The following is a 22403-nucleotide window of genomic DNA, read 5'->3' as shown; positions in this document are numbered from 1 at the left end:
TGCTGCTAAAAAATCACGCGGAAGTGTAACTCAATCAAACTCATTTGAAGCCAAATGTGTTCTTCGTGAGCTTCTCATGGACTCGGTTTGTATAAATTAAACTGATATGCACCGCAGCAAACATTCCTTTATCCGTTTCTGGCGCCTCGCTCAGAAGCTGCTGACCTCGCAGGACCTTGAGTTTAGACTAAACATATCAAAATGGTAAATTAAAATCTTTTAAAAAAATTTTTATTATTAAACTACCAACATGAGAGGAATGAGGAGAGACCCCCTTTTCTCTAGTTCAATGGGTAGGGTGAGCAAGTTGGACCTGGCATGCATGCCAAGCAGTCGCCCCTAACCAGCCCAGGGAGAAGCCAAGAGCCGGGGCCGCACTGCTGAATTTTAATGATTCATTATTCTGTGGAGGGGCCTCCATTGTTTCCCTTTATCCGGAGAGCTAGAAAGGAATTAATTGGACAGAAAATGGAAGGGCAGGGGGAACTGACAAGCCATTAAGAGGGTCCTGAATGGGCGATTAGATGCACATGGAGGATGAGGGTTTTTTGTTTTTTCTTCCCTAACAGAATTCCACAAACAAAAAAACAACAACTAGAACAATTGCAATGACCAAACTGTAGAAATCATATCAGCGCACATAATCTGTAGATAATAAAAGGAGATAATACCACAGCAGATGGGGTGTGGGTGGCTCAAGAACGACTTGTTGTTTTTCTTCCCTCAAAGTCTTTTTTTTTTCACCAGTGTTTGCCAAATACTTTCAGGAGGAACTCTTGAGAAAGAACAGGAGTGAATAAAAGTGAGGCAAAAAGGCTCTTCAGGGGTGCTTGGGTCCTGTTTCCCTGGAACGTGTCCACAGTTTCTGATTGGACCTTTTGGAAGCCCTACTGTAAATAGTGAAAAAGAAAAGAAAGAAAATCAAATAGGGGACATTATTCTCATGAATGAAAGGATGAATCAGTGACAGAACATTTTCCGCACCGGTTGTAATTTCGTATAAGAAGAATTGCACATATATGGACATTTTTTTCACATTGGGTTCCATCACAAAAATGTAAATGTGCAGTATATGCTTTAAGTTTAAGTTTGCAGTCTTGGACTCGGAGACAATGATGGGGAAGTGATAAACGCAGTGAAACTGGTGCTTCCACCACCTGACCACATCCCATTGTTTGGAGCGGAATCGCTCACTTGTCGCTAGGCTCATCCTATTTAATGAGCCTGACTCGGTGCATGTTTCAGGGAAACGGGGAGCTGGGAAGTGAAGACTTGGAGAATGTGGAGCTGATTGGCAAGGGAAATGAAGTGGACATGAAACGCAGTTATCGCCCGCCGCTGATTCCGTGCAGCCTTATTCCACTTGATGCGGTGGATGCCCTGATTTTTCTTCCTGCACACACCTCAAGTGTCACAGCGGATGGCATTTTACTCCGTTCATACTGTATGCTGCTTTCAAAAGATAAGACTTTATTTCTCTTACAGTTTATTAATACTTTGAGAGCTTTTGAAATGTTTTACTTAAATGCAGCATTTGCATTAAACATGGAAATTTAGAGGTTTTCTTAAGCAATGCACACACACACACACACACACAAAAACTGCCTGACCTGCTTATTTTTCGTGCATTATCTCCCTCTGCTTCCAAAGCAAACACTGAATTTTAGACACTCCACCCAAGTAAATTACTTCCTGAGGCTCTACTTTGCCTCGTCTCATAGTTCTTCTCACTAAATAAAGAAGCCTGCTTTAGTATTTGTGTATCCTGTCTTTGCTGGCATGACCAGTCCAACCAAGCAAAACAGGGTGGCAGACAGAACCAATATTGACTTCCCCAGTTGCTCACGGACGGGACTGCAAGGCGAGGACGGGAGGGAAGGGGAATGCCAATGCTGTCTAAATGCCTTTAAAACGATGCTGGATCCACCGGGGTCACCGACAACTAGCCATACATCATCAGCTCCTCTGAAGACCCGACCAGTTCAGAATATGAAATGTTTGAGGAGAATAACTCCTTTCAGAGCATTTGATGATCAACACCATAAATCATTTTCACTGAAATGTCAATTTGCAATTTGTTTGTTCTTTTGACATTGACATTTTTTTTTTTTAACATTGACATTTTGACAATTCTTCTTGTGAGGCTAAATCACACGGGATACATTACTAAATCTATTTGAAAACGTTTTATTCCTTAAAAATCTTATGCTTCAAGCATATTTTTTTTCATTAAATTTGGAGATATGGTTTGATTGTTAATTGAAAATATAATTAGACCTATGAGAGATAATGAATATATTTCTTTAAAGTACACAATAATATAAACAAATATTTTTATTTCACTAAAATATCTCATATTTATATATTATATTCTCCGCAGATGCAGTGTTTCAGTTTTTAAAAATCTCTTTTAAAATTTACATTTGACATCTGGTCATGTTCTGTTCTCTGAACAGTTGTCCACCGTCTTTCACTTTCTTTTTTTCATTTGTTCTCTCCTTTTCACTTTTTCTTGGCACGTCTCGATTGTGAATGGGGTGGCAGCATAGCTGCTCGTCTTCTTTCCACAGCTTTAAGACTTGTTTTTTACAGCTCTGTTTTCATTGTCACCAGTTCTCACAGTTTCCCTCGTCATTTACTTTCTACATCTTTACTTGAAGTTATCGATGCATTTTTCTTTCACACTTCCCGTCTCCCTATTCATCACTTACTTTGTGTTCCCGGTATATCCTTTCGTTCATTCTGTTCTCTCTCTCTCTCTCAGTGGGCGTATCGGGGGACAGATTGACACACCTGTGATCCATCTTCCCATTATCCGACTGCTTTGAAGTCACTGCTCACCGTTCGATGGATTATGCTTTGTCTCTTGTGCCGTCCCTGTGCAGTGATTCTTGTCTTTTGCTCCGTGATGCCTGTCTTGTTCTCCGCCAAGGTTCAGTGTGTATTTTTATATGATTATCTCGGCTGTGATTTTGGTTTTTGTACTTCCTGCCTTGCTTGCCTTGGTTTTTTTTGTTGGCTGCGATTATTGATCTATTTTTTATTTTTTGGACGTCCAGCCCGTCCCCTCCTCAGTACTTGTTCTGAGTGTTTTGAGTTATTCGTTATTAAAGACTTTAAACCTTTTTCCGTCTCTGTCTCCACATTTTGGGATCCTCATTCTTGCTATAGTTCCTTATTGGAACCAAACAGATGGGCGACGAGCTGGAAAATGCAGGAGACCGGGGGGTGAACCTGAGACACAGGCAAACAAATTGAGTTCCACAAAAGCAGCACGAAATGACTTGGAAAATGATTCTAGGCGTGTGCCAGATGGATGGTCCGGTTAAGAGTGTTATTTTTGTCAGCAGGATTATGATAAACCTACTGGATGGACTTCCATGAAACTTTGTTGTAGATACAGGAATGGGACACTGGATTTATTCCCCCCACTTTTATTAGGGCGTCTACATCGATAGGGCGGGGCTCGGGCAAGGCAAGCTTAACTGACTTCTGGGATTTCTCTGCCTGACAGCAGTAAAGCGCCACTAAAAGTTGTAAATAAGAAGCCATCAATAATTTAACTGTGGGTATAAATCACAACTTTGTGTAATTTAAAGCGACTAAGTGCTACAGGGTTAGAGAGATGCATAAATTCAAAACTGAAATGTCAATGAGGGAATCTGTCTTGTGGCCAATGTAACGGTAAGAATGATGAATTAGCATATTACTACCCCCACACACAGACACTCACATTGTTACCCTGCCTCACAGACCCCGGCACCCACACACTGGTGACACACACACAGAGAGAGAGAGAGAGAGAGAGAGAGAGAGAGAGAGAGAGAGAGGAAGAGAAGCATGTGGGATCCTGTAAGACCCTGGAATGTGACGTGTGGGAGGAACATTTGCCACAAATTTTTCATGTTACTGATGCTGAGAGGTAGGAGACATAGAGATGAAGCGGGAGGAGGGAGAAGAAGTAAACAAAATCGGAAGAAAAGCGAGAAGAGGAAGAGACCGAGGAGGGAAAGGACAGAAGGATTGGAAATGTCTCAGGTAGAAGGAGAAAAAAAGAGACATCTCTTTTATTTCTTTTTGTGGCGTCGCCTGGCAGAGAAGTGGCGAGGACAGCAGGACCGGAGTTTTAAATGCAGCTCGCTGTTGGCAGAGCTGTGTGTGAGGGCTCTCTGTGGGAGCACCAAATTGTGTGCAACATGGCGATTCAGACATTAAAAAACAAAACCCATCACTATCGATTTACCCTGCTATTGCATATATATATATATCCCACAAGCCCGTGGTTGGACAGGACACAAGCCGTGTGCTCCAATGCCATAAGGAATGCATGTTTAAACTGCCTCGGATGCCGCCCCTACTCTGGTTCCTGGGCGAAACGCTGAAACGGACAGCGCACCGCAACACATTGGGTGACCGCTGCAATATTTGTTTAATGCTCGTATGATCAGCAACACATGTCTGCCCTCTCATGCTTGATAACCTTTGTGTTGTGACAAAGAGCAGGTGGGGGGGGGGGGGGGCAGTTTATTCTCCCATGTGATTTTTATGTTGGGCTTGGAGCAGCGCCAGTCCATCCCAGGTCCAGCCTTTGAGATGTACGGGATTTGGAATGTCAATGAAATATTTGTCAAATAATAAAACAAAAAGGAGAGAGAGAGAGAGAGAGACTGCTAGTCTGTACAGGGTATTTACGAAAGGCCTTTCTCGCCTTATCACAGTCCCCAGTGACCCAGTGAATCGCTCCCATGCACCCTACTCTGGCTTTGACACGAAGCCACACAACAGATCATCAGCGAGGATACCTGAGCGCGTTTCTCACTTTGGAGTTGCAGTGAATAGCGTTAGCACATTTAACCATTTACTTCATTCGCTTGTTGTTATACTGCTTATTCTGTTTAGCATCCAAATGCAAAGAATAAATAAAAGTGTGAAGCCTGAGATGAATGCTGCGGCTGACTCCTGAGAGCCACAAATGTCTGCATCAGACACCAACCGGCGGACTTCCTCCCTGTCGGTTCCCCTTACGCAGCACAAAGCTATCAGCAGTTCAGATCTGACATTAAAGCAGAGAACCCGATCGGCTGAATTCAGTTAAGACGATCTCAAGCGGACCGCTTCAATAGAGGTCAAGCAAACTGTGACGCTATCTTTCCCGCTCGGTGTCCCCTTTACTAAACCCTCGTCTCTTTGTGGCATGATGAGTTCAGTTCAGCTGCGCTGTGGTGAGAACAACAAACCCCAGCGTGGTCGGTCACTGGGTCCCTGACCGCTGCTTGCTCTCATGAACAGGGCGATGAACGGGCCATGAGGGCCCGGAATTGTGTCTGTCGGGCGGGGTTTGCCAAGTTTCATCACTGGAGACCAGCAGTTCCGGGGGGGGGGGGGGGGGAGTTATATTCGGATCAGCAGAGGCCTATGACGATTTGAATAAATGAAAATGAGAACAGTGCGTTTGCTGTTTAAGAGCACGATTAGAGAGTTAGACATCTGCTCATGTTAGCATGCTGGCAGATTTAGTGTTCTGTGACGATGAATGATGCCAATGGAAGAATGACTCAGTGGGTGAATGGTCAAGGTGGAGTTTCTGCGTTTTCCCTTTTCTCTGCTATACCTGAAGGTCATATTTATTTTGGTCCGGCACCGTTATTCTTTTCTTCGTCAAGAATCAACAAAGGTCAATCCTCAGCGGCAATCATATCCATGAGTTTTCAAAGAGAGAGAGCAACGATGTTTGACAGTGGTTTGTTTGCTTTTCCTGAAGGCGGGGGGGGGGGGTACGCATTACGCCGGCAATCACAGCCAGATCCCCAGAAAATAAACCGTCTGGTGTTTGTTCAAAGTCAACGTAAACCGGAGATCAAATGTCTGCCTGTTTAAAAATCATGGACCCGCCTCCCCCCTCAATGCTCCTCTGCCATTCAACCCACTTCCAGTCATCTGTTGCACCCCAGAAAGAAAGGGAACCCTGAAAAAAAAAAAGAGAGGCAAATGAAGTAATGAAGTAACACACTAATGAAGTAACACACTAATGAAGTAACACACTAATGAACACACAGAATCAGAATCAGAAGTTGTTTATTGTCAATGAGGGTTCACAGACTAGGATATTTTCTCGGTGAAGTTGTGCAACTTGTAACAGTAATGACTAAGTTACAAAAAACATACAAGTACAGAACACATCACAAAAACTAATGAAGTAACACAGTAATGAAGTAACGGCAGCATCAAATGTGAAAAAGCAGAGACAGACACATCAATCAGGAGCATGGAGAGAAAACCGAGCTGCTCGGCTCTACTCGGTGTCGTGGTGAACTTTTACTTGTGCCAGTCAGGCAGTCTATGCAGGGCTGCAGCTAATGAGGTTGAGCTTTGACCCCTTGGCTAGGCAGGGGACATGGTGGAGACTGCCCCTGGTACTGCTTAACTGTTTTTATGGTTATATGGAGGAGGAGGAGGAGGCACATGAGTGGACTGGAGAGGAAATGGTAAACCTTTACCTTATATACCTTAAAGTTGATATAATAGATTTCATACTTTTATACATGTAGCCTGAAATCATCTGACAGAAGAACTCCAGTTGCTCCTTCACCACTCCTGCGTTCTGATTCGATAGAAAGTCTCTGAGTTTGTTCTTTCCTTCGTAAGGTTTGTCTCATTTGGGTCACTTTGCAGTAACTCAGTACAAACCCCTGTAATGACTCCTGGGGTTTAGCTACCGGTACATCCCCATGCACACAGATCCAGCGCTAATACGGTTAGCATTTCCCTTCCAGTTTATATTGACAAGATGGTTTGCAGGAATTGCATGTGAAAAGCGTTCTATACTTTGCGGAGTGATATGTGAGGCGATTGGTGGTGGTGGCAGTGATGGGGGGGGGGGGGGGGTGCTCTCCCAGATGCGCTGGCCAATCAGTGAAGGCTGCTGGAAGTCAGAAATCCTAAATGTAATGAATGCCACCAAATACATTACTATGAAAAGAATTAATGAATGAAGTCACTCTTGTTACCTGTTCTATATATTTATATTCCGCTTAATGAAATACATGGATAGATTGAAGTCCAAATGTAGTGTTAGGTCAACTGAAAGAGAGCGATTGAACAGACTTCATGTGTTCACTGCAGAGTGAAACGCTGGAGTCTATTTAAAATCAAATTGAATCTAAAGAGTAGAAATGTCATTATATTACCTTTAGTATTTGACCTCTGTCATCTTTTAACCAGCAAACTCTCCAAACCACCCGGCACCCTCGATCCGAAAAAAAAGCTTGCAATAAAATCACTTACAGAATCTACATTACTTTATACTATTAAAACCACAAGTGATTTTTGGATCTGCGAGCTTCATCCCACCAGAGCTGGGCATAGATGACTTTATAATGCTGCTGCTTGTGGTTTCTCAGAAATTCTTATTTTCCCATCATTCCCGACGCTTTCCTCTCTTTCTCATTTATTTTTATTTTTTTTGCCTTCCTTCTTTCTCTTCATTTGCAGGATGCGTGTGCACGTCAAAGACGAGCGCGTTCGAGTTCCCGCGCCTGCCTGCCTGCCTTCACACACACATGTAAAAGTAGCTGCTCTCCCAGGATTGGACTAATCCCGGGGTGGCAGGAGCGGAATGGGAGTCAGCACATGTGCAAATCTTTCAACTGCGGTTTGCGATGTTTAGTCTTGCCTCGTCAGCACTTCTTGAACTGAATCCAGAAAAGCTTTCAATTGACCATAATTCCAGACTCCCTCTGCGTCCTGACGCCCAACCGCCCTCTCTTACGCAGCGGACTTCCTCGTTATAGATGAAAAATAACGTAAACGAACGAAACAAAATCATCATGAAAATGCATTGTTGCTTTCCGCAGAAGTTAAAATGGAGCTCTTGTGGTTTCTAAGACCCCCCCCAACTTGGCTGAGATTTTCCTCCACACTGTAAAGTTGGCATCACCGCGACCATTTTCATCCAAAATGCCTTTCTCACCTGAGATTCCCTCAGATTCCCTATAATGAAAACATGGACTCATGTCAAAAAGCACGCGCGAAGGTAAAACATTTAAATTAGCAATACAGATGCAATTCCTATTTTCTATTTTAACTGATAGTATATATATATATATATTTTTTTTTATCTAAACACTTGAGTTTTACGCACGTGATCCAAACCGCTCTGCACCTTCAGCTGTAATAACTGTGTGACAGGCCAAACAAACACGAGGCAACTGCTCAGCCCGGTTATAATTTTGCATCTGTCAACCAACAGATGCAAAGCTGTCCGGTCGCCCCGGTCCTTGGTTCATAACAGCAGCTGAGGCTCAACCCCTCATAGTAAAATCCCTCCAAAGCGCTCCTCATAATGTTACAACGTTCTTTTCAGCATTTGAAATTTAAACAGAATTTTAGCATATATTATATGTCAAGCAAACATTTTAGACTGATTTGAGCACCATTTAATCCATTCATTCTGTACAAAGAAGTATGAGCAGGGCCTCTTTTTTTTTACTGTTGCACACGCAGAACACAGTTTATCTCCCACGTCTCGCACACACACGTCTTCAACAAAAGAAATAACCAATTTACAGTTTATGTGTGTCTTCACTTTCTTTCACAGGTGTTTTAAGATGTGCCAAGCTCCACCTGTGCTCACTGTTACCACAGCAACTAGTCATAGCAATATAACCTTATACACTTGTAAAATAAAGCTGTAACTATTTTTTTTCTTTTACATTTGTGTCATAGCTCACAAGTTTTTTGAATTTACGTGAAGTTGTGGACTAAAATAGATGATGAACGCATTTCCATCAAGACTTGTCACTGACAAGTGGGAACAGATTGAGATGTTGACCACTAGATGGGAGCACAGCACAGCACGTCAAATCAATTCACCTCCATCCGGGATCTGTTGCGCCACCAAGCGCTCAGAAGAGCGAGTTGCATGGTGAAGCTTTTTCTGTTGACTTGTGCGTCTGTGCTCCAGCAATGTTTAATGGTTCAACCTAGTTTTAACAAATAGAACGAAAACTGATAGTAAGTAGAACATTATCAAACTTTTCTTCAGCAAGAGTTCCCTTCTTTGTTGGTTCCAGGTTTTCCAGGAGAACATTGTCTGAAGTCAAACTGTTTGAAGACAGAAATCACAAAGTATCTGGTGTAAAACTGAATTCAGCTTTCCAGAAAGAGGACAATATATCATAGGTCATATTGCCATTCTATTATTATTATGACACAGTTTAGTATGGCATTCACACATAAAATAGAAGAAACATCTCTGTTGTTCACAACACTTGTTCACTCCTTAAGTTACAAACATTGCATATTCAATTGTATAGTTGTAAAAATATATGGATAGATTATTGCTGTTATTATAACATAAATCCTTTCAATTTAAAGAAAAAATTTCATCCAACCCAAGTTATGGCATTAACTTTGTTCAAAACTCTTTTGTCACAGTTGAGAGGGGCAGAACTGCAGAACAACCAACAAATGTGGGCTGTTAAGAACATGTGTGACAGATGCAGCATTTTACAAAAACTAATGTCTGCACACAGCTCTCGTGGGCGACAAAAAATGACTTGGAGGGCCACATTTGGGCCCTGGGCCTTGAGTTTGACACATGTGACGTAGAGGAACAGAGAGTTACATCTAACTAGAGCAAGAGTAGAAGGATAATTGCTGACGATCGTGTGGCTATTGCGCTGTGCTATTGGACAGATATAACCAGTTATTATAACAAACACTCTTTCTCATGAGCTAAACATACTTCATAACTCATTTCAATGTGCTGTTAACCTTGTATTCACTCATGTACAACAACAAAAACGGAAACGGAAGTCTTTTTTAGGGCATCAAATGTAAGACAGTTACTGAGCGACCCAGTGTTCTCTGTCGAGTCACTAACTACAGAGTCACAGAAGCTATTGAGGTAAAATGAATAACAAGTGGAGTGTTGTGTGTATGGCATGTTGAGAAGTATCCAAAAAAACACAGCTGTAGGTTTAAAAGTTAATTTATTGATATTTTTGAAAAGAAAATGAATAAAACAGTTACAAATTTGGCAAGCTCAAAGATTGCCTGTCAAATCTCGTCAACACAGATACTTTTCAGCCGTGGTACCGGATCATTAGTCAGGCATTTGGAGCCATTTAGCCAAGCAGCATTATGGTGGATATCCAGCTTCATAAGAACAGCGCTGCAGGCTGCAGCCCATTTATCCAACGTCCTCTCTCACCAGGATTGGATATTGCTTCTGGATTTCCAAAAGTAGGCTAATGGGACACAAGGGGGGATTTTGCAGAGGAGGAGCAGGCATTGTGTGGCGATTGCAGCATTTGTTTTGAGGGGTATGGCGGACACACCATTAACAATGTTGAGCAAGATAAAAAAAAAATGGCTGGTTTGGGGTAATTTGTCTCAAATCAGATGGAAATGAATTCATGAAAAGAAACTGCACGTGAAAACATTTTCTATAACCATGAATAATTGATGGAAAAACAGGTACAAACAAATATTTCAAGTTTGCAGATTTACTTGGTAATCAATGTGCATTATTTAAATGTAATGTGACATTTCCCTCTGGTAGTCACAGTATGTTTATTTGAATCATTTAGGCATCACCTCACAACGTAAGCAGAGATTTCAATTCCGAATTCATGGGCGTATTTTTATTATTGCCATTTCAGATGAGGCGATGAAGCCAGATCAGTTTTCCAGGGAGAGCGGCTAACAAGGAGAGTCACGAGTAAGGCTGTTAATGTGAGCTCTGGAAAAACAAACCTAAAAAAATGGCAAGAGGCTGGCAAATGTGGAGCAAGCGCCTGTTGGGCAGCAGTGGGGTGAGCAGTCTTATAAAACTTTACGAGAAAATGTATGACTTCAGTGAGAAAAGGGACATTGGAAAAACATTGGATAAAAAAATATAATTTGCATTGACTTTATTTTGTATTATTTTTAATGCTCATACCTGCAGTATCTGTAAATTCATGGGAAATGAAGAACATTAAGCCTGTATTGTGTCAGTGTGACCTTCAGCAACAGTGCAGAGACGCCTTGCGGGCTTCCAGCCTGAACAGGATGTATTCTCAGGATTATTGTCCAAACGGGGAAAAAAAGGGCTTTGGAAAGAACAAGAGAGGGGGAGGAGGAGGAGGAAGAATGACGAAGAGGTACAGCGAGAGACAACCATTTTATTATTTGCTTATAGACCACTGTGTCATTAAACATGTGCTGCCTGAGTCCCTGTTGTCATAGAAACAAGTACAGGATGGAGAAATGTGAGCACCTGAAATCAATCCAAAACCCAAATACAAGCTGCTGGTGCAGTTTATGCTTTGTCTTTGGCTAAACATATATAAAGTGTTAAAGTAGTTTTGTGTTTTTTTTATGCTAGAATTTAACATATCTATCTGATTTTATTTTTTTTACCCATTAAAGCCACATTTAAAAGTAAATGTCATTAATCTATGCAAATGTAATGGGATTATTCAAGTGATATATTAAGACATACGTAAAGGTTTTTATTTATAAAGAATTTAACTGGGCAGGACAGAAACAGCTTGTGGAGACTGATGTTTGTTTTCATCACGTGCTTCTTATCCTTTGGCAGTTTTATTTTGTCCCTGTGGAACAGTTTTTAAATCCAATTACACTCTCTAAATACTACTTTGCAGAATTATCTGTGACTCAGTACCAGTGGCTGCAAATCCAAAATAAATTAGAGTGTGTGTGGCGAATTGCCTTTCGAGAGCCCCTTGCACAAACACAAACACAATCAAAGTGAGTGTGTGTTCCCTCAAGCACCGAATAACAAATTTCCAGTTTTAACGTTGAACAAACATTAACTTCAGTATAGCGAAGATGTTCAGTGCAACACAGATGTGTCCTTTGAAATGGATTGAAAATATGCGAAAAGGAACACCATCTTTAAAATATAAACGGATGTGTATAGATAGGAAGGAAAATAAGGTTTTAAAAAGGACACATTTATTGTCCTGCAGTTTAACCTGAAGTGTGTGTCTCTTGCATATAGGTGGACAAGCATTAGTCTTCCTTTAAATTAAAAGATGAAAGACGGCAATGTATTTGCATACTATTATAATGATGTAGTAACTATAACATGTTTTAAGAAAAAAATATATATATATTTGAAAAAGGTTGTTGTTTTTAAGTGTTGCCTCAAAAAATGATGGTATCTTTAACACATCACTGACAGTATTTGTATAGTAGTATTTGTATGACAATAAACCCACTTCACTGACTTAAATAAAATAAAATAAAACAAGTGCATGGAAGAAAATTGCATGGTTTTTTTTATGTTCTGGGAAGCAAATGCCTCAGTAAAACAACCACAATGAGTCGTTTTAATGTGGCGGGTTCAGCCACACACAAACAACTGCCAGAGGAGGCCAGTGGGAGCGATGCGAGGAGCAGGCTTTGTGCGCTTTAATGGGGCCGTAAGAAAACACTAATGTTTCAAATACAAAATGGATCAGGGGGGCAGACAATGTGGTTGTATTTATACACACTGGCAGCATTCAATTCACCTCTTAAGCAAAAGTGGACTCATAAAGGATTAAGCAGTTTCAGATGCTGTTTTTTTTTATTATTATATATATATATAATGTAAATAATTGTTTGTGTGGTTGTTGGACTAAAGTATGAAAAAGCAGCAGTGGGATCCTGTTAAGAAAAACAAATGTCTTACTTCTTCTAAGTTTGTTGTTTCTCCCTGTCTGTCTTTCTTCAATGAAATGAAATCAGCTCTGCCACGTGCCCGCTCTCTTGTCTGGTGACAAACTGAGCTAGTGACTTGACCCACTTGAGTCCACCTACTTGTTCTCTACTTTTTGTGTGTGTGTTTGTGTAATAATTGCATGCGGACAGTTGTGCATGCATGCATGTGCAAGTGTGTTCTGCATCTACAGTACTGATTATTGTGTTTGTATGTCATTGAGATCTCCTCACTTGTCTGTGATGACATTGACAGTCGGTGCAGTTTTGTAAACATGGGATGCAATCAGTTAGACAAAGAAATCAAACAAATAAAGTTTAAAATCTTGCTTGAAAACAATGTACCGGTACTTGGATCTTTAACACCGCAGTTATTATTTTCTGTTGCTATCAACTAAAAACCGTCTCCAAACTATGTCATTTGATGTTAACTGTGTGGAAGATCTTGAATCAAACGCCTAAAATGTCATTAACTCCTCTGTGTCTCTTTGCTTTTGATTTAATTGTTGAACTTATTTTTTTGGCTCTCGGCTGATCATCCAGACCTGTTGAACTATTGCATCACAAGGGGGGGGGGGTCCAGCTATGGACTGCTGTGCTTTCTTGGTTTTATCCTCTGACATGCCTTCGAAATGTTAATTGCTTAAAGCAATAGATGGCAAGAAACAAAAATGCTGCTTGATCTGAAACCCACATGTTTCCTATAAATGAGATTAAAGTGGCCGGAGATAACAAAGGCCTTATTGCAGCATGGAGCATGTAGGATCTTTTAAGTAGACATGTATTGCAGAATTTTCCTCTTTGGATGAACTAAGCAGCGTCCTTACATTCATTCATATATTACAATACATTTATAGAAGCCAGCAGTAAAAAATGGTTCATTGTTAAATTGAGAAGAAAAATTCTAAAAATTAATAAACTAAAATTTAGTTACTAAATAACGTAGAAAAAAACCCATTGCTATGAAGCTCTTTTCAAGTTGCATAAAAAAAAAAGCAAAGGTCATTCAGACACTCAAAGTGACTCATGCTCCTTCGGAGTGGGTGCAAACGTCTTCCGTGAGTGCATTCGGCCCCGCCATTAATTAGTCAGCAGAGGTTACATGTGATGTTCCTGTAGAAAATAGTCTGCAAAATGTGTTTAATGAAAAAAGGTCTAGGAGCAGGAGAACGCTTGATTGGGGCAAATTTCTCTCATGTCTGACAATATTTTTGATATTCTGGTCCATGTGGTCTCCTCGCAATGACATGTCTCGTTAGTTCATTTTGAGAGTCTGATCAACCATAAATGCAACTATGCAACTGCTGTATAGTGATTCATAATAGCCAAATTGCCCTTTAAACATTTAACATTGTCTGCTATTTCCACCTCGCATGAATGGACCATTTGCAAAACAGCAAAGATGAATAACTCTGTTAAACAGTACTGCTCATCGAAATTAATGATAATAATGATATTCATCAACTAATTTAACATATTTGCCAAATTGCAATGTGGGCAACAACATGGGCACCATTGCCTGCAGTGCTAATCATGCATTTAGCATTATAAAGCAACATATCTCATAAACCATCTCTTTATGACGTTGGTGACAATTACCAATTATGGATGAGACACATTGTTTTGTTTCCAGAGGGTTTATGTCGGGTGAGTACTGCAGAACATGCACACATTTCCATGTTCCACTTCTGAGACCGGAATCAAAAGAGGGCATTGAGTCTGATTATGATTGGTCACTTTCAGCACAATCACCCTCACTGGACCTTGAGCGACATCTTCATCACAAAAGAGGGACGCACATGGAATGACTCACCAAGCAGGACCACGGTTTCTCTGCAGCTGCTTTCAAGGCTCACTGCTTGATGGAATTCATTCAAGTATAATTATTTGAATCTTCCTAAAAAGTACTTGTTTTTCTCACTCGCAGCGGCCTGTAATAACCTGCGAGAACTGCTTTCCAGATCTTCATAACATGAGTTGTTTTGCTTTTCTTGGACTCGAGAGCCATGTTTTCCTATTTCTATTATTTCCACCTGAACTCACCACGAACCAGCTGACAGAGCGATAAAGCAATAGCAGGTGAAAGGTAGTATGCATATATACTTTCCATGGTTCTCCAAGTACATATACCTTTCCCCTGTTTGTCAACAGATGACCCAAACATGATGCGGGAAAAAATAATCATCCCTACTCTCCCTTTTGCTTGCTCCATTAAAAATATATTTATTGTGAAGCACCATCCAGATTTGAGGCAAACTGTGATGTCATAGTAGGTTTTGTACCTCCTCCAGGGTTGAGATGCGACAGGTGCTCAGAGTTGACGCCTTTGCATGCAAGATTCACACACTGGGGAATAAAGCGGGGAAGTCGAAGCCCACGCCCACTTATTGAACTGGGCGTGGTTGATGTACTATAAGTCACACATAGGGCTGAAACAGAGGAGTATACAGACATCCTATAATACCTGATCTGGGGGGTGTTTTAGGCAAGACATACATAAGAGATATTTTGTGCACTTCAGAACTGTATGTAAAAATATTATGCATAATTCAGTAGCAACCACTGTAACCATCTTGCACTAAGTGTTTAAATGCGTTACGATTTAATCGTTCATCGTGATTACATAATAACATCTGCTTCAATTGTAGATTGCCACTTGATGTTTTTGAGTCATTAAGCTGCAGCATTGTTATCTTGCCGGTGATTTTTCTTCTTAAAGCGCGACTGTGCACAACCAAGTCTGCGTCAGTGTTTCTAAGTGGTTCAAAGAGTGGCGAGCACATGTCCTGATCCGTGACCAGCGCCGCAGAATCAACGTCAGCGGCTCAGAAAGCTCATTGCGACGTTGCTTTCGTGTGGTCACGATTTTGTTTCCCTCTGTGTGACATGAAGCCTGCAGGCTCTGTCCTTTCCGACCGATCTACCTCTGATTGAAGATGTACAGGTGCCTGATCGCCTGTTTAAATGCTGCAAGGTCAAAACTGACCAGAGGCTACATGTATTTTTGCTTGATAAATGCTGTTTGATCTGTCTGTTTGTTTGAGATTGGAGCAGATGATTATTAAATAACCACATCTAATCTTACTAGTTTGGGATCACTTTGGAAGTAAACATTTAAAAATAGTGTCCTTTATATGTACACAAAAACATTTATTAAAAACTACAAAATGGATTTATGAAGTATTAAATTGGGTTTTTTTAAGTGAAGAAGAATGGATTGAAGAGTCTGGAGTGGATCAAAATAAAGGGACAGTTCCTGATTCTATGCATGTACGGGACACTAGTTATAACACACAGTGCTCTTCTGTAATTGGTGAGATTATCCTCAGTCACATCAAACTGCATCACAGCCTCGACTCTCCACCTGCCCCTCCTCACCTGCTTGTCGGCCATTCACTCCTCAGAACTAGCTCCACTCACCTGTCGCAGCACCTGCAATACAACAGTTAGACTTAAAACTAGAGCCCATTCTCTGAGGCTGCATTGCTGGACCATCGTTCAGTGATGAAGGTGTGGTGCCATTTTCAAAACGGTGAGATGGTATATGACTGACTTTTTCCCTATATGAGATAAAACACACACAAAAAAAAGGTTTGTGAGGAGTGACTGTTCCATGTTCGATGAGCCTTAGTAAAAAAAAATCCTGAGAAAACCACAACACAGGAGGGCAAAGCATAAAGAACATGATAAGATACAAATTTAGGCAAGCAAAATCCTTCTTGTTGTATATTCAGCCGGATAATTGTATTATTGAGCCATAGTGGCTCCCTTTTGCAGCAGGATCAAAAAAATAATGTTGAACTGTTAATATTTATGTCGCTTTTTAAATATTTTCAAATGTATTTTTGTAAATTTATGTATGAAAATGGGGGGAAAATGGCATCAAAGAGGAACAATGGCTGTGTAGTGTGTACATTGTTTTTTTTTCTGTTTCATGCCACCCACCGCTAACTCATCTACACTGGAGCAGGAGGAATACAATGTTCTTATTCACAGATATATGGTTTTATCATCCAGCCCATCAAATTGTGTTCGTCCACGAAATGGGAAATTACAGAATCAAAATTGTTCAAAATGCTTTTTGTCCTTGCACATTACTGATCGGGGATTCAAAAAGAGCTGACTGTGCAGTCCTGGAAGGCGGCTCAACGTAAGCAGTGGGAGGAAGGGAGATCAGTTTTCCTTTCTATCAAAATAATGGAAGAAGGGAGTCTGTCTGTGCTAAAGGCTAATATGAATATGTCAGGTTTTGTTTGTATTGAATGTGTTTGTGTGTGTGTGTGTGTGTGCTAGGGAGGCACAAGCACATTTGGAATCAGGAATCACAATCAGAAAGGTGTGAAGATGTGAACAACTGGAGTGTATGCAAACACACTCACACAGTCTGGCAGGGGTTGGCCTGCTGCTTAGGAAACAGAACAGCTTGTCCTGTGTGTGCGTGTGTGTGTGTGTGTGTGTGTGTGTGTGTGCATGCACCAGATCTAGGCGTCCTCGCCTTCTAACCTTTTCCAATACACTCCCAGGCTTTGCTAAGCGCTTGGGATAATGTCCTGCTCTTTATTTGTGCTTTCACTGTGAGCGTTTGGATGATGATGATGATGATGATACGGCTGCAGAGCTTATGAGAGTCAGCAGTTTTCTCATTTGTGGGTGAAAGAAAAGTGTTAGTGTTAAAGGGACTAGATTTGAGGTAATTCCCTGCTGCAGTGTGCACTGAAGCAAATTTCTTTTAAGACGTCGAATGCACGAAGTAAAAAATTCTGCCAAAAAAATGGTCAAGGAATATTATTTAACAATAAAATTGTTGCGAATTGTGCAACTGTTATTTACATGATCTGATATGCAGATGTACTAAAAACACAATTTGTGCTCCGGGAGCGATCATGCACGTAATTACAATCATTAAAACGAGATGTTGTCTCTTGCAACTTGCATATTCATAGGTCATTATGGACTAAATTCCAAAGGCACATTGTGTATATCAGTCGCGTGCATCAGATACAGGCAGCAGTAATTAGTACCTGTCAGAAGGATATGTGTGTTTTAGTATTTTGGCCATGAACATCATAAATATGAATGACTGACAGTATCACTATAATGATCAGGTTTTCAACGCTAATTCAGATCAACAATATGGGGAATAAACATACTTTTGTATTGTTTTTAATCACTTGAATACCGTTTGCTTGGTGAATACATACTTTGGGCATTAGTGTAAACAAATTGTGTACAGAAGATCTGAGCATAATTAAATAAATGTTAAATGTATTTGTAAAAATGTGATATTTCGTAGTAATAATATTGATTGTTCTTCAGTTTTATGTTTCTTTAGGAAATAATACCTCAACCATCCATCATTAGCACATATAAGCAAATGACAAACAATCACAGACATGAATGTACAATTTGCAAATTCACAACATTTGTGTGTTTGTGCAAATTGAAAGAATTCAAAAGCAAACAAGAGACACAAACATAACATTGGCCTCCCTAAACAGCAACATCTTTTTCTGTCGAAGACGCAGAGCCTCCGAGCAGCTGCAGTTATTCTGAAAGGAGCAGCACAGAATGTTGTGTCACATTGATGCAACGTTCACTTTGTGAAGAATCGAAGAGGGAAACGTGCAGAAAACATCATATTTCACCCGGGGGGGGGGTTGTGTTTTGCATTTCACACAGTGATGTGGGAAATGTCACATTCCTGAGGCTGCTGTTTGTTTCTCATTACAACCAGTCAATGCTTCATTGCGTAAGACTGGAATCGAGCAACAATATTAGCAAATGGTTGAAGTATGCATGAACAGGGACACGTGCGGTACGGCGCTGCGACCCATAGCTGTAGTAGTACAGACCAGGAATGAAACATAATACTGTATATAATCATTTTGGATCTATCCTCAAAATGTAAAAAAGAAAGGAAAAAGAACCGTTTCGAAGATTCCACAACAGGTTAGCTGATAACAAACGATTTAGGCATCAAAGACGCTTTGCTCTGTGTGGCGCGAGGCTGTGTGAAGGACATTATTGCATGTCAGGAAACAGTGTGCAAGAAAAGTGATTGCATCCTGTTTATATATTTTTTGGTTTCAATTGTTGTTACTGCTCTTATTAAAGTATTATGTAATATTCTTTCCAAAGTTGTAAAGCCAGAACATAATGAAGGCGTCGAGCTAATTCTTGAAAAATAAAAAAAGGGGTGTAGAAGCACGTGCCGGAGCAGGTGAGATCTGCTTCCCCAGCCTGCCTTGTAGCCCTCTCTGTATCCATGTGTTCATTTTGTTCAAGTATTAGATGATTTGAATATACATTCAATCATCGTCATCATCATCATTTCTCTTAAGTACTAATGAGAACATTTTGTGTATTGCCAGCTTCTGCTTTTTAGGTTAACGCCCTTTATATGACATTTTCTGGTTCCATTTCTACATCTTTTAGCGCAACATTTTGTAGCTTCACTGCCGACTATTTCTGCTATGAACTTCAACTATGAATAATCATCAACCAACTAACGTCAACTGAAAATGTTGCTAGGCGACAAGCATGGCACTTTGTCGCTCCGGGGTAAAAATGGAAAGGTGGTGACCTTCAAAGGATGTATCCCCTTGGAAATGAACACAGCTTTATAATTGGTTGGGTTTTAGAGGGAAGTGGTGCTGTGTGGCCGAATAATGTTCCTTAAGTGTGAGGAGCCCATTCTAATATTATTTTTATGATCAGGCCTAATTTAAGTGGTTGTGTGAGGTTACCGTATTTATGCCTATTCAGAGCTTCTAAAACCCCAGATGGACAGATTGCAATCAAATTTTACACATAGCTAAAGGTGTGCATGTCACTGTTGTTTACTAGTAGTAGCTGTTGTTTTTATTGCTGTTATACATTTGTAAGCCCATTTTAGAGTAACTGTATGGTATTCTGCAAATTTTATGCTATACCAGTGGCCTATTTTTTATAGTTTCAGGTTCACATAATTAATTTGATAAAATGAAATATACAAATACACAAATATTATTATTATTATTATTATTATTAATTTCATCTTTAATTTTTCTTTTAGTTAGAATTTTGTTGCACATATAACTCAAGATGTGTGCGTCTGCTCTTTTACCACTGGCTTGACATTTTGCAGAGAATATTCTGTAACGCTTGTTATAACAGTTTAAACCATGACATCTGTAAGATGCTAAATGTTGGAGGACAAGTTATTTTTTTGCATGTGCATGTTGGCTCTTGTCTATTCATGCTGTATTCATGCTTAGCTCAACCCAACGACCATGCATACATGTTGCAAGCGAAGGTGTCGACAAGGTTGCCGCTCTCAGGGACACGGGATTATTTGAAATGCACCATCTGCTCTTACATCACTCGGCCGCCTGTCACTATGTGACTACAGCTTGAATACGACAAAGGACCTGCAATAGGTTTCCACAATGACAGCATTTTGTCCAACACAATATTTACATTGTAATATAAAAATGAAATGAAAAAAAAGTGGTACAGGAGTTCAGCAAAGTAATTACTTGCCTAAAATAACAAGATCACTGTAGAGTCAGCAGCATTTTGGTTCACACCTGATCTAAGAAAAAACAGCAGCTATGTCACATGACATACTTACTTTTGCAAACATGTGAGCGTCTCACACACTGCGTGACGTTGTTCTGTCCTCGTCTGCGCATGCGGGACACCTTTGGGCCGCATGGCGTTCACACAGGCGCTCATGCACAAGTCGCCGTGCAGTGTGAACATAGCCAAAATCTAAACTTCATCACGATGCAAGAGCAAGCGGAATTGACTCGTAGACGCCGGTGAGAGCTCTTCGAAGCAGGTGCACTGAGGTTCAATACTTGCATATGTGATGAGTTCTAAGAGATCCGTGTGATATGTGCATTTGCTGATTGCCCCCATTTACCTCCACGTCCATTCTCTGAGCCGTCATGCCCTCAGAGCAAGCAGGACCAATTGCACATAATTATCTTTGTACCGGTGGCTAGACTAACAGGCTGCCAGTACTGACCCAATATCTCATGAAGTAATTTCTCTGTGTGCTCCTACTGCTAATGACTGTTCTGAGGCCTACGGGTTCCAGTCACACAGATCGTATGACGTGGCCAAGTGTTCCCTCGTCTAGTCATATGGTCAAGAACGAACACACATTAAGCACCATAGATATGAGAATCAGTTCTATTTTGGTCATCTTTATGGAATACATTGAATCATTTTGACTCTCCACACCTCTTGGCCCTCCAGGCGCCTATAGCTCCACATGCTCGTACACCTACTGGTGTTTGCATGGAGTTGTCCTTGAATTTATCAGCACACTGGGTGATGTGGTTCAAGAGCAGAGAGGCGAACAGGCAGGGCTGACCTCGTGTTCTTATCACTGCAGCTAAATGCTAAATGTCCAAACCTGTCTTCAGCTTCCTGCACTCAGTCTTACCAACAATTAGTCTTTTGAAACAACTGAAGAACTAACTAATGGCAGAAGAGAGAGAGAGGGGGAGAGAGCACAATGGTTAATGCTCCTGCTTATAACTATATTGATTTTTTTGCATGGATTCACTCAGATAGGTTATTTCTTGGAAACTATTACATATTTATATTCTATAAACTCTGGGTTCCTGAAATCTCCTTTGGACTCAGTGAACCCCACCTTCTAATATTCAGCTCAACATGTCCTCCCAGCAAAAGAACTGAACATATGAATTGCAAATCACTCCCTGAGCAACAAGCCAGGCCGCTGGGACCAGCTGCAGCAGAATAGGGTTGGGAAACCAAAACGATTATTTCCAAAAACTTAACAAGTCTTAGGAAAAGCAGTCACTAATCCATCCATGCCGTTTCTTGTAAGACTTGATGAGACGATTGAAGTCTTACAAGAAACGGCATGGATGGATTAGTGACTGCTTTTCTAAAGACTTGTTAAGTTTTAGGAAATAATCGTTTTGGTTTCCCAACCCTATTCTGCTGCATCGTCTCATCTTGTTGATGAGACGATTGAGGTCGTTGTCCGCCTTGTGGGTCATTAGTGTTGCTGGAGCCTATCCCAGCTGACTGCGGGCTAGAGGCAGGGTACACCCCGGACGTGTCACCGGGCGTCACTACAACTACTGCTCTACTTTCAGCTTGTCCCGTGAGGGGTCGTCACAGCAAATCAACTTTCTCCACTTCACCCTGTCCTTTGCATCGTCCTCCCCAGCAGCAGCCACTCTCATGTCCTCCCTCACTACGTCCATGTTTCTTTTCCTGGGTTGACCTCTATTCCTGTTCCATCCTCAGCATCCTTCTGCCGATATAGTCCCCGTCTCTTCTCTGGACATGTCCAAACCATCAAAGTCATGGTCTGATTTCATCTCCAGACATCGATTTATTTCTGTGTATTTGTGTTAAACTATCTTAAATATGACATAAAGAATTATGACAACACGGGAAGTCAATCAAAGTCGAACATAACATTTTTATGAAGGTCAGGATGCTGCTTTTATTGTAACACCAAGCTTGTAGCTTTCGGATCCAGCTCTTCACTGCAGCGTCTCTGATTGTGGTTCATTTTTAGAAGAGTCTGTTTTATCAACCTTTTGTAACAACCTTAAACATGCCTTTCCTGGGGTTTGATCAGACATGGCACCTTTTGAAGGTTACTATATTGTTGCCTGTTGGCAATCTGAGCAATAAATGTCATACACTTTTATTTACAT

The sequence above is a fragment of the Brachionichthys hirsutus genome, chromosome 16, assembly GCF_040956055.1.
Source record: "Brachionichthys hirsutus isolate HB-005 chromosome 16, CSIRO-AGI_Bhir_v1, whole genome shotgun sequence".
Classification (NCBI taxonomy): domain Eukaryota; kingdom Metazoa; phylum Chordata; class Actinopteri; order Lophiiformes; family Brachionichthyidae; genus Brachionichthys; species Brachionichthys hirsutus.
The sequence above is the reverse complement of the archived record's forward strand: the minus strand, read 5'-3'. Positions refer to the sequence as shown.